The following is a 19,068-nucleotide window of genomic DNA, read 5'->3' as shown; positions in this document are numbered from 1 at the left end:
ATACACATGACAAATTCCAGATTTGACAAACACTGGTCTTCCTGGCTGGCCCACCCTGGCTGCATAACCCTCACATGACCTCTTTTAGCATTACACCCAGACCAGATAGAGTCTGCAGTGAGAATCACCTGATTGTTGTTCTCTTGTTACTTATCTATCTGTTATAAGTCAGCTAGATTCCACGTGTAGCTCTTAGATATCTTCAGCAGTTACCCCCTAGATATAGAGGGACTACCTTTTACACATTATCATACTTGTCTTGTCATTGTTAGGTGGTGCTGCATCCCCCCTAGGCACAGCCCATAGGGGTGTCTGGGGGGAATGGCTCACCTCCGGACTTACCAGGCCTTATCACCCATTGCTCACGGATTTTGGCTACAGGACCCTAAGCCTGTGATCCTAGGTACTAGTGGCATACATTCCCTGCTGAAGACATATTATGTGACTGTATATCGGGTCCTACCATTGTATGATTTTCAACATATAGTGTACAATATGTTATTTTCGCATGCTTGTTATTGTGATATCTCAATAAACTCTTTTTGAAAGTAAAAAAAAAAAAAAAGAAAAAACGGGAGTCCGCTCGTACGCGGCCGCGGCGGCGCCCGCCAATCGGCCGCAAATTGAGCCCCCGGCTTTGGCCTACTCGGCTCCGGCCCACGCCGCTCCAGATTCTCAGGCCTATGCTGCAGATCGTCCGGACACAGACATGGAGGTAAGCAGGGTCGCCTCCCCAACACCCCCAGCCGCCTCAGGACTAACACACCCCCATGGACACACGGCAAAGCCCTCTCTCAACCATAATGGGGATGCGCACCAACCATCCCCAGGGGATGACGGACATACAAACCGCATAGCACAAGCTGTGGCGGCCTTGCTGTCCCCCATGATCACAGCTTCTGTGGAGAAAGCCATACAGGCTGGGATGCAACAAATCAAGGCCCAAATTACAGAGCATGCCACCAGACTTGATGATCTTGAACACAGAATCTCAGAGGTGGAGGATGATCTCTATCAATCTCAAGCCACTGAACGGTCCCAAGAAAAAGCGCTTCAGTATGTCTTCCAAAAGTTGGATGATTTAGAAAACAGATCCTGACGGTCCAATTTGCGCTTCGTCGGTGTCCCCGAGTCGCTCCCCAACGCTAACTTGAGTGACTTTTGTGCTAAATGCATCCCGGGAGCCCTCGGCCTCACGGGCCCCTTCACAGTGGAAAGGGCCCACCGCATAGGATCTTTTAATGCGGACCGCAAAACTCCCCGCCCCATCATTGCCAAATATCTGAACTATGCGGATAAAGCTGCTGTCCTGCAAGCATTCCGGCAATCTTCCTCTGTACAGGTCGATGGGGTCAAGATTCTAATTTTCGCGGACTATTCTATTGAGGTATCCAAAAAACGGAAAGCCTTTCAACCGATCTGCTCGGAACTGTTCAAACTGCAAATAAAGTTCTCCCTGGCATTCCCCGCCATACTTCGTCTCAAGTCCCCCCGAGGGGAACAACTTTCCTTTCAGGACCCCTCTGAGGCAGAAGCATTTTTAAGCTCTCTTCGATCGGACCCTTCCCCGGCTACTCCTTCCAAATCCGCCTCAAATCTCCGAGCCCTGGACCAGAGGAGCCCCAGGAAGGATTCCCCTAAACGCTTCCGAGCTTCGGATCCGGATCATCGACATCGCAACATTCCTCGCTGAAGAACCTTAGTCGTTCTCACCACGGTTTGATGTCTGTTTCTTTGTCCCCCCCTTCTACCCGGTTTGCAAGCCATGATGTGCTGAGTAGCTGCTGTCCGCTCCCCCATGTTCTTGGGTACTTTGTCCCATCTCCCCTTCACTCCGGTTATCCAGTTTCATGCTAGTCAGCACCGGGAGCTGTTACTCTACCGGTCCCGAGGGTCCCGGACTACGGAAGCCACGAGCTTTCAACATATGACTTTCTTCTTTTCGGTGGTACACCCGAATCCTCGGACGTATGTTCAGGTTCCTAACATATAGCACTTGTACCTTAGTTTATGCAATGTATATTGAGTTACTGTTTAAGCTTTTATTGCCTCACCGGCTATTACTTTGCTCTTCTCCCACTTGGTTAAGGTCTTGGCATGACTCCACTGTGTCATATTCTCCCTCTTCATCAACTAGCCATTACGCTGTGACACATACCCCAGCTCGGCGGGCTCAGGCGGTTTTGCGGCACTGTCCGCGCTCTACCCCCGTTTCGCGGGGCTCTGCTGGAGAGCTCCCTCCCCTATGCACAGTGAACTCATGCGGAAAAAAGAGAAGTACATGCTGTTGTTTATCTGTTTGGTTATTATTCTTTTGTTGTTGTTTACCCCCCAAGCACCCTTTTCTCCTGCCCTCCCCTGTTCCATCTCCCTTTACCCCATGGGTTCTCCACTTTGCCAGTCAGGTTTCCCTGGTCGACACCTTTTGCCCTGTATCACCACTGAGCTCGGCCTAAGCATTTCAACTATCCTCACCCATCTATATCTCAGATCCTGCCTTTCAAACCCACAGATTCCGCCCCTCTTAGAGTAGTCTCCTGGAATGTTAAGGGTCTTCGCTCTCCCCAAAAGAGAGTGAAGATCCTTCGTCATCTCAAAAGACTCAAGGCAGACGTTGTCTTATTACAGGAGACTCACCTACATGCATCTGATTTTCCACGCATGCAAAAAATGTGGGTAGGATCAGTACATGGAGCTGAGTCAGTGGGTCGGAAAGCCGGGGTGCTGCTCCTAATTCACAAAAATCTTCCCTGCACAATTCTATCCACCCTCTCAGATAATATGGGTCGTTTCCTCACCGTTACGATACGGATAGGCACTAAGGAACTTTTTATCTCCAACATTTATGCCCCCAATAACCCCACTAAACAATTTTACTCTGAACTTTCATCGTGGCTACTCCAATTCACCCACTTGCCTCATTTGGTAGGGGGCGACTTTAATGACGTTATGCACTCCTCGATTGACAGATCCTCCCCTAGAAACCTACAGCAGGATGCCACCATAATGCTCCCTACTGTCTTTGCCTCCACTATGGACTCTCTACACATGACGGACCTTTGGCGTCTCAGCCACCCTACTGACAGAGAATTCACGTTCTATTCCAACCCTCATAAGTCCCTGGCCAGACTTGATCACTTTTTTGGTTCGGATGATCTCATAACCCTGGTATTCGAATCCGAAATTCACGACATAGCGGTTTCTGACCATGCCCCAGTGGCTATCTCCCTAGACAGACTGGATCTCCCTCCGCACCCCAACCTTTAGCACTTTCCAGCTTTTTAAGCCAACAACTCAGACTTTATAACATTCATGGAAAAGGCTTGGGAGGAGTACTCCTCCGCAAACGCCACACATGCGGCAGACCCGAATCTTTTCTGGGATACAGGAAAAGCATACCTTAGAGGTCGCATTATTTGTTATGTCTCGTCTTTTAAACGTAACGCACTCAAACATTACAAATCAGCCAGTGCCAGACTACATGCTGCCCAACGGCAGCTTTCGTCCTCCACCTCCAACTTACATCATGATGAGTGGGTATCAGCCAAGTCAGCCTTTGATAACTGGGCTGACACTCTTGAACGTTCAAAGAAGGCTTACTTGGATGCTAACCTTCACAAATACGGTAATAAAGCCGGAAAACTCCTCTCCAGACTCTGTAAAGGGGGTCATCGCCCCACCCACATCACCTCCTTACGTGACCACATGGGACAGACACACTCCTCTCCTCAGGCCATAAATGAGACTATGTTAAAATACTACACTGATCTTTACGCTCCAGACCCCATAGTACGAGAAAAAGCTCGGTCCTTTTTGGACCAAGTGTCACTTCCCTCCTTATCAGCACAGCACCTAGAATCCCTAAACGCCCCCATCACTCTATCTGAAATTGAATCTACCATTCGTCATCTCCACTCAAATAAGGCTCCAGGCCCTGACGGCTTCACTTTTATAAAAACCTCACTCACGTCATAGCACCCACACTCCTCTCAGTTTACTCCTCTATTTGGGCGGGGGGTCCCTACCTTCCCTCTGGGAATCAAGCGGTAATAAAGCTTCTCTCTAAAAAAGGTAAGGACCCGTTACAACCCGGTTCTTACAGGCCTATCTCCCTCCTTAATCTAGATGTGAAAATCCTTTCCAAAATAGTTGCCACAAGGCTAGCGGATATTCTCCCCCATCTAATCCACCCAGCCCAATTTGTTAAGGGTCGGACAGCCATACATCACCTACCTGGGGATCAAAATTGGTAAATTGCCTTCTTCTTTGTATCAGCTAAACTATCCACCTTTGTTGACTAAGATATCCCAAGAATTGACCAACTGGATGGATCTGCCCCTCTCGCTCCTGGGAAGGTGTCACCTGGTAAAAATGGTCAGCTTTGCCAGACTTTTATACCCTATGCAAACTCTCCCTCTTTTGCTCAAGCACAAAGATGTTACCTCTTTAGAATCTGCTATTTCTAAATTTTTATGGCACGGCAAAAGACCACGTATTGCTTTCAAGAAATTGCACCTTCCTAGGGGCGATGGGGGTATAAGTTTACCTAATATTAGGATGTATAATCTAGCCTGCTTACTCAGAACGAGCCTAGATTGGATCACACGTTCGTCCAGATACTCTAATTTTGATCTGGAATCAGCTATGGCTCACCCTTTCTCATTGTCTGCCCTACTACACTGCCGCTGGAAATCGGTACCCCCCCCCCCCCCCACCAACACAATCTTGTCTTCAGAGACACGGCAATAGCATGGAGAGAATCCAGAAAATTAGCCGGGCTCACGCCCTACCTATCCACTCATTCACCTATTCAAGGAAACCCATGCTTTACTCCAGGTCTCCAATATAAGGCCTTCTCAGACTGGTCAGCACGGGGCCTGTCCCTTTTCTCCTCCCTATGCGATCCACATACTGGCAAACCGCTCACCTTTCAGAAAGTGATGGACTCTTTCACAATTCCCACCTCTCATTTCTTCCATTACCAACAATGCATCAGCTACATTACCCACACTTGTAAGGAGGATTCCCGCAGATTTCAACCAAGTTTCCTGGATCAACTGATACGCGACGAAAGCTTCAAAATCTCGGATATTTATAAGCCGCTTCTGCGATGATCACAGCTACCTGCTTCCTCTACCTCTATGGCAAATTGGTCATCCGCCTTCCCGAATTCAGATCTTGTTCATAAAATCTTGCTCGGTCTCAACAAAGTCCTCAATCTGACGCCTAATGAAATCTGGAGGGAAACCCAGCTTAAAATTGCCCACAGGGCCTACATTCCTTTTCTCTCCTCCAAATCCAAACGAGATGGGGCCTCCTGCCCTCATTGTCATCACCCGAAGCCTCCCCTCGCTCATCGTTTTTGGTCTTGTCCTGTAATATCTACTTTCTGGGACCAGGTCTTGGCCTTCATTTTTGACATAACTTTGATGAAACTACCTAAAGAACCTCTTCTCCTAATCTTCGGTTATTGGGATCCCATTCTGCTACCCTGGTCCACCTCTGCAGGCACTAGACCCTCTGTAGGAACTCATCCTACGCGAGCTACAGTGGACTGGACCCTGTTGTGTTTACTGTTGGCCCGCCGTCTCATATTACGATTCTGGCTCCTGCCCTCTGGCCCTCCAGTCTCCCAACTCCGCAAAAACCTTCTATCTCTTTTGCACACAGAGAGGCTCACGACAGACTTCTCCCATGCTAAACGAAAAGCTACTTTCCTTGCCAGGTGGCAGCCGTTCATAACCGCAACCATGTCTTTACAGGACCAACGTGAATTGGACCAACTCTCTTTCATCTACAAGGATCCGCTCCACTTCTGATTCCACTTTGCGATTTTTCTACAGAGGACATCGCCCCCTCCACCAAAACTCTCCTCAATTCTCTCCTTAATTCTTTCCCACGCCAGGACCCTCCTCATGGACATCAGCATTGAACCCACCCCCCCACCTCCCTCCCATCCTTGTCCTTCCCGGTTCTTTCTTTCCCCCTTATCTTCGGTAATTTATTGCTTTCTAAATTGCAGTTAGGCATTTGGCCCCTGGGAAACCGGTTTGTACTGCCTGCATTATTTAAAGTCTAAGATAGTCGCTGATTCATCCAGTCTGGTCAATCTTGCTTATGGTTTCTATTATCTCGATGTCTTTAAACGCTCTATGTTTTATGGTTCTCTGTAGCCCCAGGATATGATCTGGATATGTATCTTGTTTTTAATGCATATGCCTTAACATATGTTTCTGTATTTTCTTTATTTACCTAATAAAAATTAATTAAAAAAAAAAGCAACATCTTAGCTTCACAAATACAACATTTTTTTGGATAAACAGTAATATCAGACCCTGATTCTATACACAGTCTGCTATTATCAGTATATCCTGACTATCCATTGATTTCCCTATTGGAGACGAGAAAGGATTAGTTAAGGGTAAATTATTTGACAAGGTATGGCAGGAAATGAAAAAAATTATGGAAAGAAAAGGCTATACGGTATACACCCCCATATGGAATAATAGTAGTTACGGGGAACTGATTAAACTGGATGGGGTTTGAGATATGGAGGTTTAAGGGACTAAGGTATATGATATAGCTGTTCCAGAACGACATGATACAAACCTTTACTGAACTAAGAAATTAATATAATATTCCAAATCAAAGATTATTTAAATTTTTACATCTTAAGCCGCGTACACACGGGGCCGACTGTCTGGCCAACTTAGTCCGTCAGACAATCCGACGGACAGTCCGTCATACTTTCGAATGAACGGACTTGCCCACACACGGCACTTCTTGAGCGGACTAATACGGCGTACTAAGTCCGCCATACTATCCGCCCTACTTTTGAAATGAACGGACTCGCCCACACACGCGGAGGAAAGTCCGCTCATTTCGAGCGCGTCTCCAGGTAGGCGGGGCCCGCGAAGGAGACGTCGCTGGCCCCGCCGCCTGGAATGGACTTAAAGGGGAACCCCAACGCCGAAAAAAATCGGCGTGGGGGTCCCCCCAAGTCCACAACAGACCCTTGTCCGAGCACGCTACCCGGCCGGCCAGGAAAGGGGGGCGAGCGAGCGCCCCCCCTCCTGAGCCGTACCAGGCCGCGTGCCCTCAACATGGGGGGGTGCCCCCCCCCCACCCCAAAGCACCTTGTCCCCATGTTGATGAGGACAAGGGCCTCTTCCCGACAACCCTGGCCGTTGGTTGTCGGGGTCTGCTGGCGGGGGGCTTATCGGAATCCGGGAGCCCCCTTTAATAAGGGAGCCCCCGGATACCGGCCCCCCACCCTATGTGAATGAGTATGGGGTACAATGTACCCCTACCCATTCACCTGTAAAATAAAAGTACCAAAAAAACACAACACACGAGATAAAATACTTTATTGCACAGCTCCGGGGGTCTTCTTGCCGGACTCCTCCGCTATCTTCTTGTAGCTCTTTTGCTAGCGGAGGAGTCCGGCTTTCTTCCTCGCCGCCGGCCTCTTCTCCCGACTTCGGGGGTCTTGTCCCCCTCTTCGGTTCTTCTGCCGGGCCACCGCGCCTTCTTATAGCTCTTTTACAGGCGGTGGCCCGGTCTTCTGTCGCCGCCGTCGCTGCCGCCTTCCGTTCTTCTTCTTCTTCTTCTCCAGGAGATGTTGCATCGACGATCTCTCCGGCCGAAATGCCAGGGACGCACTGCGCGGCCACTTATATAGGGACAAGGGGCGGTGTCACATGGCTTTATGTCACATGGGTTGGTCACATGGGTTGATGTCACATGGGGACTATGACATCGTAAGGGGGCGGGGTCACCATGTGACCAACCCATGTGACATAAAGCCATGTGACACCGCCCCTTGTCCCTATATAAGTGGCCGCGCAGTGCATCCCTGGCATTCCGGCCGGAGAGATCGTCGAGGCAACATCTCCTGGAGAAGAAGAAGAAGAAGAAGAACGGAAGGCGGCGGCGACGGCGGCGACAGAACACTGTAAAATAGCTATAAGAAGGCGCGGTGGCCCGGCAGAAGAACCGAAGAGGGGGACAAGACCCCCGAAGTCGGGAGAAGAGGCCAGCGGCGAGGAAGAAAGCCGGACTCCTCCGCTAGCAAAAGAGCTACAAGAAGATAGTGGAGGAGTCCGGCGAGAAGACCCCCGAAGACGGAAGACCCCCGGAGCTGTGCAATAAAGTATTTTATCTCGTGTGTTGTGTTTTTTTTGGTACTTTTATTTTACAGGTGAATGGGTAGGGGTACATTGTACCCCATACTCATTCATATAGGGTGGGGGGTCGGTATCCGGGGGCCCCCTTATTAAAGGGGGCTCCTGGATTCCGATAAGCCCCCCGCCCGCAGACCCCGACAACCAACGGCCAGGGTTGTCGGGAAGAGGCCCTTGTCCTCATCAACATGGGGACAAGGTGCTTTGTGGTGGGGGGGCCGCGCGGCCCCCCTTCCCCAAGGCACCCCCCCATGTTGAGGGCACGCGGCCTGGTACGGCTCAGGAGGGGGGGCGCTCGCTCGCCCCCCTTTCCTGGCCGGCCGGGTAGCGTGCTCGGACAAGGGTCTGTTGTGGACTTGGGGGGAACCCCCACGCCGATTTTTTTCGGCGTTGGGTTCCCCTTTAAGTCCATACCAGGCGGCGGGGTCAGCGACATCTCCTTCGCGGGCTCCGCCTACCTGGATACCCGCTCGAAATGAGCGGACTTTTCTCCGGGCGGGAAAAGTCCGCTCATTTCAAAAGTACGGCGGACTGGCACACACACGGGCGGATTGTCCGCCGAAATGCGAGTCCGACGGACTGTATTACGGAAAATCGGAAATACTTAGTCCGCCAGACTGCACGCTGAAAAAGTCCGCTGAAGCCCACACACGAGCGGACTGTCCGCTGAAATGTGTTTCGGCGGACTAAGTAGGCCAGACAGTCCGCCCGTGTGTACGCGGCTTAAGGCTTGCATTACAAGCACAGGGTCGACTGAATGAATTGAAAGTTAATAAATCAGAGATAAAAGCCTAGCTGGAAAAGACAGAAAAGAAAAAGGGTCTGATTTCACAAATATATGATATATTGTATAATAAAATTAAAGTAGCAGTGGACATACCAGCAAGGTCAACCTGGTCTTGCGATAAAGGTCTATTTCAGATGAACAATGGGAATTGACATTATTGGCAACACCCCTGGCATCCCTATCACCAACTCAAAACTTACCACAGATATTTCTATTACATAGGGTTTACTATACACTGGAGAAATTATTTAAATGGAAACTTAGAGAACCAGACCAATGTCCCAGATGTAAAGGAAGTCCCACTAATTTAATTCATACGCTATGGAGATGTCCTAAAGGGCATCGCTACTGGTATGAAGTGGTATTAATGATCAATAGGGAGCACCGGTAAGAGCGGCGGGAGGTGGCAGGAGACGTCCCCTCCCGCTCCCCCGGCATAACAACTGAATGGCTTTTAGCTGCATTGGTTGTTACGGCTGGAAAGCCAATCGCCTGCTCTAAAAAACAGTACTGGGATGATGCTTGCAGGTGCGGGCATCATCCCGGTATAACCCCCGGAAGCTGAGTATGCACATCTGCGTACGCTCGGCAGCAAGGGGTTAATGGCCATTTGGAAAAGCCAGAACCAGCTGGCCATTATACCAAAGGCATTCTCAACCACTCTTCTGGCTCTGGCCAGCCGGTAGTTAACCACTTGACCATTGGGTGCCACAAGCTATGGTGCCAATATCTGAAAATTGATCTCACTTGAAGTACTGATGGCCTATCTCATTTCTTGAGACCCTAACATTCCACAAAAGTACAAATACCCCCCAAATGACCCCTTTTTGGAAAGAAGACATTCCAAGGTATTTAGAAAGAGGCATAGTGAGTTTTTTTAAGTTGTAATTTTTCCCACAATTCTTTGGAAATTCAAGATTTGTTTTTCTTTCTTTTTCTTTTTCACAAAATTGGCAAATTAGCAGGTTATTTCTCACACACAGCATATGCATACCACAAATTAACCCCCAAAACACATTCTGCTATTACTCCCGAGTATGGCAATACCACATGTGTGAGACTTTTACACAGCATGGCCACATACAGAGGTCCAACATGCAGGGAGCACCTTCAGGTGTTCTGCAGCACCCAGGCCAATTCTGTAATTTCTCTCCTACCTGTAAAAATCATCATTTATTTGCTAGAAAATTGCATAGAGCCCCAAAAAAATGTATATTTTTTTTAGCAAAGACCCTAGAGAATACAATGGTGGTGGTTGCAACTTTTTATCTTGCACGGTACTTTGGAAAAAAAAACAGTTTTGTGCTTTACAAAAAACAAAACAGTAAAGTTAGCCCAATGTTTTTGCATAATGTGAAGTTACAATGAGTAAATAGATACAGGCATACCCCGCTTTTAAGTACACAATGAGCTTTATTTACTAAAGCTGGAAAGTGAAAAATCAGGCTCACTTCTGCATGGAAACCAATCAGCTTGTAACCCCTGCTTGTCCAATTAAGCTTTGGTAATAAAACCTGGAAGCTGATTGGTTTCTATGCAGAAGTGAGCCTGATTTTGCACTTTCCAGCTTTAGTAACTAAACCCCATTATGTACTTAAAAGTGGGTTATGCCTGTACCTAACATGTCACCCTTCAAAATTGCACACCCTTGTGGAATGGCACCAAACTTTGCTACTTAAAAATCCCCATAGGCGACGCTTTAACATTTGTTTACTGGTTACATGTTTTGAGTTACAGAGGAGGTCTAGCACCCAAATTATTGTTCTCGCTCTAACGTTTGCAGTGATACCTCACATGTGTGGTTTGAACACCGTATTCATACATGGGCGGGACTTACTTATGCGTTCGCTTCTGCATGTGAGCACACAGGGACAGGGGCACTTAAAAAAAAATCTATTGTTCATTTTACTTTATTTTAGTTTGACACTTTTTTCCCCAAAATATTTTTTTTGATCATTTTTATTCCTATTACAAGGAATGTAAACATCCCTTGTAATAGGAATATGGCATGACAGGTCCTCTTTACAGTGAGATATGGGGTCACTAAGACTGATCATAATGGCTGGAAAGCCTGAAATAAAAAAAAATGATCCTGGCTTTAATCATAGCGGTGAGTCGGTATAAGCACCGGAGGGCGGTGGGAGGGGGGACGTCCCCTCTCACCTCCCGTAAGAACGATCACGCAGTGGAACAGCCATTATGATCATTCTTTTGGTGTAGGGAATCGCCGGCTAATATATCTGAATGATGGCTGTAGCTGCAGGCATCATTCAGATATCCCCGCACAAAGTCAAGGACGTAATATGACAACTGGCAGGAGGGAAGTGGTTAAAACACTTTTTTTAACACAAAGTTATCCATTTATACAATATTTCTAACACATAGCATGTACACCCCAAAATAGATTCTCCTACTCCTCCTGAGTACAGCCATACTATGTGTGAGACTTCCAAAGCCTGGCCACATACAGAGGCTGAGTACAGCTGAGTATGGCTGAACATGGCCGAGTATGACTGAGCATGGCTGGGTATGGCTGGGTATCATCGAGTATGCCTGGGAATGGCTGTGTACAGTTGGGTATCGCCGAGTATGGCTGGTTACGGATGTATATCGCGCAGTATGGCTGGGTACGGCTGGGTATTGACGAGTATGGCTGGGTATTGCAGAGCATGGCTGGGTATCATCGAGTATTGCTGAGTATGGCTGGGTATTGCAGAGTATGGTTGGGTATGGCTGGGTATTGCAGAGTATGGCAGGGTATTGCAGGGTAATGCAGAGTATGGTAGGGTATTGCAGGGTATGGCAGGGTATTGGAGGGTATGGCAGAGTATTGCAGAGTATGGCAGGATATTGCAGAGTATTGCAGAGTATGGCAGGGTATGGCTGAACATAGAGGGATGGCTGAGCATGGATGGATGGATGGCTGGATGTGACTGCAATTTTCTCAGAGCAGCACTGTGGGCACTACAGATCCAGCCCCCAATGCTGCTGCCATATGCTCTCTCCCCCTCTCCTCTCACAATGTACCGATCGGTATACAGAGAGGATTTGTTTACAAGTGAAATGCTCCGTGAATTGACATAGCAATCACATGGTAAATGGGTGCAATCAGCGGCCATTTAGCATGATCCATGATTCGCCGGGAATGTTCTCGCCCCAGGGGGACGCGCAAGAGCAGAATTCTGGGAGGACGTCATAGTACGCCCTCCCAGTGTTAAGCAACCGCCCTGTAGCCATCATTCGGCTATGGGCCAGTTGCTAAGTGGTTAAAAACCCTCTGCTCTGGGGTCAGGGTCAACATGGGGAATGGCCTCATCAAATGCTCTCCCAGCGCAAAAGCCTTATCCACAACAAAAACCAATGGGAGGCCCGCCACGTTATCTGCTAGAGGTGGCAATCCCAAGCTGCTATTCTGGAGATGCCTTTAAAATTCTGTCTGGGCGATGACTCCTCCATCAGACAGACGGCCATTTTCCCCACGTCCAGATAGAGGAACTCATAAGTCACCGACACCACCTCCAAAATCACAATACTACTGTACCCCTTGTAATTGTATTAGTATGACCCTGAGTTTGGGGGTGGGATGATCCGGATGTGCTTCCCATCTATCATGCCGCCACAGTTGGGAAAGTCCCACTGCTGGTCGAATTGGGAGGCCACAGTCTGCCATTCCTGTGGGTTGGAAGGAAACTGTAGACTCAAACAAGAAAAAAAATTTTTACTTTTGCACATAACATTGCAAGCAGATTAGACACAAACATTCTTGGCCATCATAAGTAGAACATTTATTGAAATTAGTATTTAATGACAAAATTATAAGGTCCACTTATCAGATTCCTCACCCCCTCTGATGGTCCATTGTAAAAATGTATGGTGGGGGATGTTTTGGACTGGCAACCCTCTCCACTTCATTGAGAGCTGAATACATAAATAATGCGTGTTACTTTGGCCAGCCCCTCCTTGCTTACACTATTGGCAGCCCACTGGACAGGTAAGAAGTGTCATAATCCAAAAATAGGAATACACGCTGTCCAAATTGAAGCACATTTTTACATTCTGCAATTACCTAAGATAATAGAACAAAACTTTAAATAGTACCATTTGAAAGTATTCTGGCAGGCACTTGTACTACATGCTTTGGTAAATTCATCTGTAAATATGAACACAAAAGAGGTAGGTATAGTGTGTATGGGTTTGGCAAAGTCAGCAGATAGAGTATTGGTATCAGTTGACTTAGTGGTTAGGGGGAGGGAGGGTTCCAAAAGAGTTTGGGCCCCAAAAAAAGTCTCTTGCACTCTGCTTGAATTTAATGACAACAATAACATTTGGACATATTTAGGGGGTGTTTAGGGTAAGCACTACAATGGAGCTGACAAAATACATTGTTAAGTGACTAGGCTAGGTGTGTTTGGGCCCAAGATAGCATGTTGGGGAGGTTAGTGAAGGCAACTGGACTGGACTTGGGTCAAAGCAATAACCCCAACACCAAGCCCAGCAACAGCACAAACTCTATGACGAGTACGTAACCGCAACATGGCTAGAAAACGAACGGCTGCTAAGAATAAACTGACAGAACGCACTGAAAATCAGAAAGGACCTGAGAAGAATGATCTGAAAATCAGAAATGAGCAAATAAGATTGCACTGACAATCTGAAGCGAACTATAAATAGAACAGCACACTCCCGTAAAATACCCTCTTGCTTTGTGTCCCTAGACATAACAAAAGCATTTGACATAGTCTCATGTCCTTATCTATAATCCATATTATGAGGATGGGATTTTGGCTTGCATTTCCTAGCCTGGGCTACTCAGGCCACAAATCAAATCCATTCCCAGTGGAGCGGGTACCAGGCATGCTTGATATATATGATGTATTGTCGATTCTGGAAAGCTAACATTTTTAAAAATAATCTGTCTTCTTGATTATTTAGTCATACCTAGCTGAATAGTGAATTAAACTGCAGTAGCTGAACTCCCTATTTAAATGTCTCAGAACAAACAAATACACGCTGGAATTAATGTTCAGAACCTCTTTACAATTCTGGCTAAATATCAGAGTATTTTAAAATCAAGAAGTAGGTGATAAAATGGTATTCTTCCAAATGTACTTAACTAGTAGGGAACATTAGGCATGCTACATATGCCCAAAACAATCATTATCAAAGTATGCAGGGTATGTGTAGTACACTTAGGGGGTTATTTACTACAGGTAAATCCATTTTGCACTGCAAGTGCACTTGAAAGTGCACTGAAAGTGCACCTGTAAGTAAAGTTGCTGTAGATCCGAGGGGGACGTGCAAGGAAAATAAAAAAACAGCAATTTAGCTTGCACATGATTGGATGATAAAATCAGCAGATCTTACACTCATTTCAAATCTACCCCTTAAATTTAGAGCGACTGCACTTCCAAGTGCACTTTCAAGTTCGTTCGCCTTTGGTAAATAACCCCCTTAGTCTTTGTGCCCTGCAGCTGCTGTTCTAAATAAAAAAGTAATTTGACACCGTGGGGTTGATTTACTAAACTAGAGAGTGCAAAATGTGGTGCAGCTCTGCATAGAAACCAATCAGCTTCCAATTTTTTTTGTCAAAGCTTATTTGAACAAGCTGAAGTTGGAAGCTTATGGCATGGCTACCATAAATGGCTGCACCAGATTTTGCACTTTCCAGATTTAGTAACACAACCCCAAGTTTATCTACAAAATTTAGACAAAATAGAGATATCCAAAGTATTATTCATCATTTTGTATTGATACTCTGTTTTGTTCATGTGCAGATCAAACTGATGAACACTGATTTGCAGATGAGGCATGTAAAAGCAATATGACAAAGAAAAAACATTTTTTTAAATAAGAGTTGTCTTTAATAATGCTTAGTTTACCCTAGTTAGCCCTAATTTACCCCTACTCCCCCTCCACGTATTACTTTCCTGCTGATTTTTTTTTATTTTTTTGCTTAGTTTCAAACAGTAACTTTTATTGAAAGTTGTACAAATTAAGGCATACAAACAATGTATTTCGTACACTTTGACAATAAAATGGGTGGATGTCAGAATCTTCCATCCCTTATAAAGACAAGATGTTACAAGACACAAGTCAACATAAAAAGGAAATGGTTATTAAGCATTCACCTTGTGAAGTAAACAAGCATAAACACGGGTACATCAATACTGCCGGTGACAGTGAAGAAGAATCAGTAAAACAGCTATAGAGGGAACTACTGATTAAGTACACGTTTCAGGGGCTTGAAGCCATCTATCCCATATTTGTTGAATTTAGATGGGAAACTCCTATGAATGTACAAACATTTTGTTTATGGCAAATTTTTGTTGATATCTAGTATCAATGTATTAAAATAAAGTGGTGCGTTCCTCATCCATTGTCTAGCAATGATTTTTCTATCAGAAAATAGGGTTTCATTCAGAAAGATCTTTAGTAAATTTGTCTATTTCTGGTTCAGGGAATATTCCCATTAGACATGTTAGGGTGTAGTATTAGGGGGGAGCCCATAATGTCATGCAGAAATTGGATGACTAGTGTAGCACCCTTTACTTTCAGGTAGGTGCTAGATTAGTATTTTTTCCTAGTTACAGGCCTGAGATACAGGTAAATGTAGCAAGGCCTGTGTTTTCATTCAAGGTCTGGTTGTTTTGATCTGGAAATGGGAGTGTCAGTATAATGGGGGGTCTGGACACCTACACTCTGGCTCAGAGATCCTCTCCTGCTTTCAGTGGAATTGTTCTGGAAGGGAGGCTGGACTTGAGACCTGAGTGGCAGGCAGTTCATGGGAGGAGCTCTGACTAATCATTAATTTGCATTGGCAGGGGGCAGGCTTCCCATATAAGCTAGGGTCACATGTTTCACATAAGGGGCATCCCCATATGGGGACATGCCGTGCACGGAGGGAGGGATGGAGGAGCCGTGGGAAGGGAGCTAAAGATAAGGATCTTCATCTCTGCAGAGTGCATCAGTTTCTGTGACCGGGGAACACAGGGCTTGACTGTAAAGAGGATTGAGTGAAGGAAGTAGAAGTAAAGCAGCAGAAGTAGACCAGCTTATCTGATTTCTGTGACCGGGGAACACAGGACTTTGATACAAGAGGAGAAAGTCAGTATAACGTCGAAGAAGCAGAAGTGCTGGAGAGAGTAGCGTATCATACTGTGTGGCCAGGGAGCACAGTATGGACAGAAGTGGACGGGCTGAAGCAATAGTCTGTCGTTTATCATGTGCCAAGTTCACGTTTGCAGTAAATTTCAGAGAATGTGGGGCTGTTTAGTTCATTGAGCCATGGAAGATAGGCTGTATAGGCCTTTGGCTCTCTGATTTGTAGCAGGAATACCACATCAGTCTAATACAGGGGAATTATTCAGAGTGATTCATCTTGTTTAACTGGAAGCCATGGGTAATAAATCTTTAGTCGGATAGATAACAGAAGGAGCAATAGTCTGCAGTGAGGACTCTACAGGGGAAATCCATTAACAAGGCCAAGGCCATGGATGATAACCTATCCTTTTGAAATCTTCATGGGCATCTCATACATCCTTCATATCTCTACAAGTTTATCCCATTAATAAATAAAAGCAAGAAAACAGAACAACCTACTGTTTATTGTCTTTTGGGTAATTGGTGAGGGGATGGCAGCAGGGTGATTGGAGGATTGCTATAACCACACTCGCAGCCCCTATGGGGGTACCGCTACACTTGTGTCCAGAATCCTTGTATTCCTGGACATTTACAAAATAGGTGGTAGAATGGCCTAACATCACGGGAGCACATTGGATACATAATACTGTGACCTCTTTTGTACCTGGCTATTCTAAGCCCACGTACACATGGTCGGAGATTTTGGCAACCAAATCCGTCGGATTTTGCCTGTCGAATTTAGTCCGACGGATTGTGTCCGAAACTGTTGCATACACACGGTCGGGCCAAGTTGTCTGATTTAGCGGTTGCCAAGAACGCCGTGACGTAAGCCGTGTACGGTGGGACTAGAAAAAGGAAGTTCAGCACCACGTCTGGCACCCTTTGGGCTCCTTCTGCTGATCTTGTGTTTTAGTAGAAGTTTGGTGAGAGATGATTTGCGCTTTTTAGATTAGTGATTCAGATCGCTACCGCTCTTCATTTTGTGCTTGTCTTTACGTATCTGATAATCAGTGCGTGCAGTCATTAAGTATTTGCTTCTCATTGTGGACTATATCTTGGTATAGTACGCTTTGAAAGGCATTTTTTATTGTCTGCTTGCTTCTGCTATTCAGGTCGTCCTTTCAGGCCTTGCTGTTTATTGGCACTTTCTGGTGTCCGTTCTGACCAACCGACCGTTTTCCAAACATGTTTCGTCTACGTACTCATCGTACAGTTTGTGCTGTGCAGGGGTTCTTACTTTGACTTTGACACAAGCCCAGTCCATGAACAGGGAGGGGAGGCGTTTGTGGACCAAGAATTGGTTGCGCCAGCTTCACCAGTTCTCCCACATGCCTTTTCTCCGTGAGATCCGCGAGAATAATCCTGATCATTTCTGGATTATTCTCAGGATGACGGACCCCGTTTTTCACCGTCTGCTGGCTTTGCTCACCCCTTATATCACCAGGCAGGATACCTGCATGCGGCAAGCCATCATTCCGGAGCAGAGGCTCATCGCCACGTTGCACTACTTGGCGACAGGGAGAAGCCTTCAGGACCTCAAGTTCTCTACATGCATCTCCCCCCAGGCTCTGGGGATCATTATTCCAGAGATCTGTTCTGCCATCATTCAGCTCCTGCAGAAGGACTATATTATGCTAATTTTTAGCCTTAAACATCACATTCTATGTATTTCATGATTGCTAATGTCTTGCATTTCTTTCCTCATTCCCTAATTACCATCATTGCAATATGCTCTAATTCATATGCTCTGCCCCTTTGTCCTCATGCAGATTTGCCTCACTAACTTCCCCACCATGCTCTTCTTGACCCCTAAAACTATAGTCTAGTCACTTAACAATGTCTTTTGGCAGCTCCATAGTATTGCTTTACCCTAAACACCCCCTAAAATCTCTACAAATGTGATGTGTGTGCTTCAATTCATGCAAAGTGACCTTTTTCTGTTTTTTTGGAGTTGTGCCAAACTCATTAGGAACCCCCCTCTCCCCAACTGCTACCTCAGCTGATAGCAATCTTCTATCTGATGACTTGACCCAACCCAATACACACTCTAAATACCTTTATCATGATCACATTTATGGACTAATTCACCAAAGCATGTAGTGTAAGGGCCTGCCTCAATACTTTCAAATGCTATTTTTATTTTTTAAACACATTAATTTTCTTGCTATGTAATAGCAGAATGTCAAAATGTCCTTCCATTTTGTTATTATGACACTTCTTACCTGTCCCGTGGGCTGCCAATAGTGTAACTAAGGAGGGGCTTCATAAAGTATCACACATTATTTAGGCATTCAGCTCTCAATCAAGTGGAGAGCGTTACCTGTCCTAAACACCCCCCCTCATTTTTTAGCAAGGGCCCATCAGATGGGGGGGGGGGGGGGTGGGGGGGGGGGTTATGACTCTCATAAGGGGATCTTATACTTTAGGCTTTAAATACTCATTTCAAAAAATGTTATACTAATTTTGCCCAAAAATGTGGGTGTCTAATCTGCATGCAATGTTGATTTGTCAAATTAATAGTTTTTTTTCTTGTGTCACTACACAGTGTCCTTCAACGCCACAGAAATGGCAGACTGTGGCCTCCCACTTTGCCATTTTTATTATAGTTGTGCCTTTTTTACCAACAGTGCAAACCCAAGTTCAGAGCGAGATGAGGGGACAGTCTCTTCTTCAGATAATCTTATTATGTTGTGGGTCTGCTACACACACACACCTTCTTTTTGTTAACTAATGTGTAGTGCATTACTGATCAAAATCATGCTCATTTTCAGCACCATGGCAGGAAAATGGCATGATTGTCCAAATTTACACATCACTGTGGGTGCTTTTTACTAAAGGCACATCCACTATGCACTACAAGTGCACTGCAAAAGTACACCTGAAACTGCACTTGGAGTGCAAAGGGGAGTTGCCTTTATTAAATCGCACTCCTTCTCAGCACAAAATAAAATTTTACTA

The sequence above is a fragment of the Lithobates pipiens genome, unplaced genomic scaffold (assembly GCF_037356315.1).
Source record: "Lithobates pipiens isolate NorthernLeopardFrog02 unplaced genomic scaffold, aLitPip1_a1.2 Scaffold_25, whole genome shotgun sequence".
Lineage (NCBI taxonomy): Eukaryota > Metazoa > Chordata > Amphibia > Anura > Ranidae > Lithobates > Lithobates pipiens.
The sequence above is the reverse complement of the archived record's forward strand: the minus strand, read 5'-3'. Positions refer to the sequence as shown.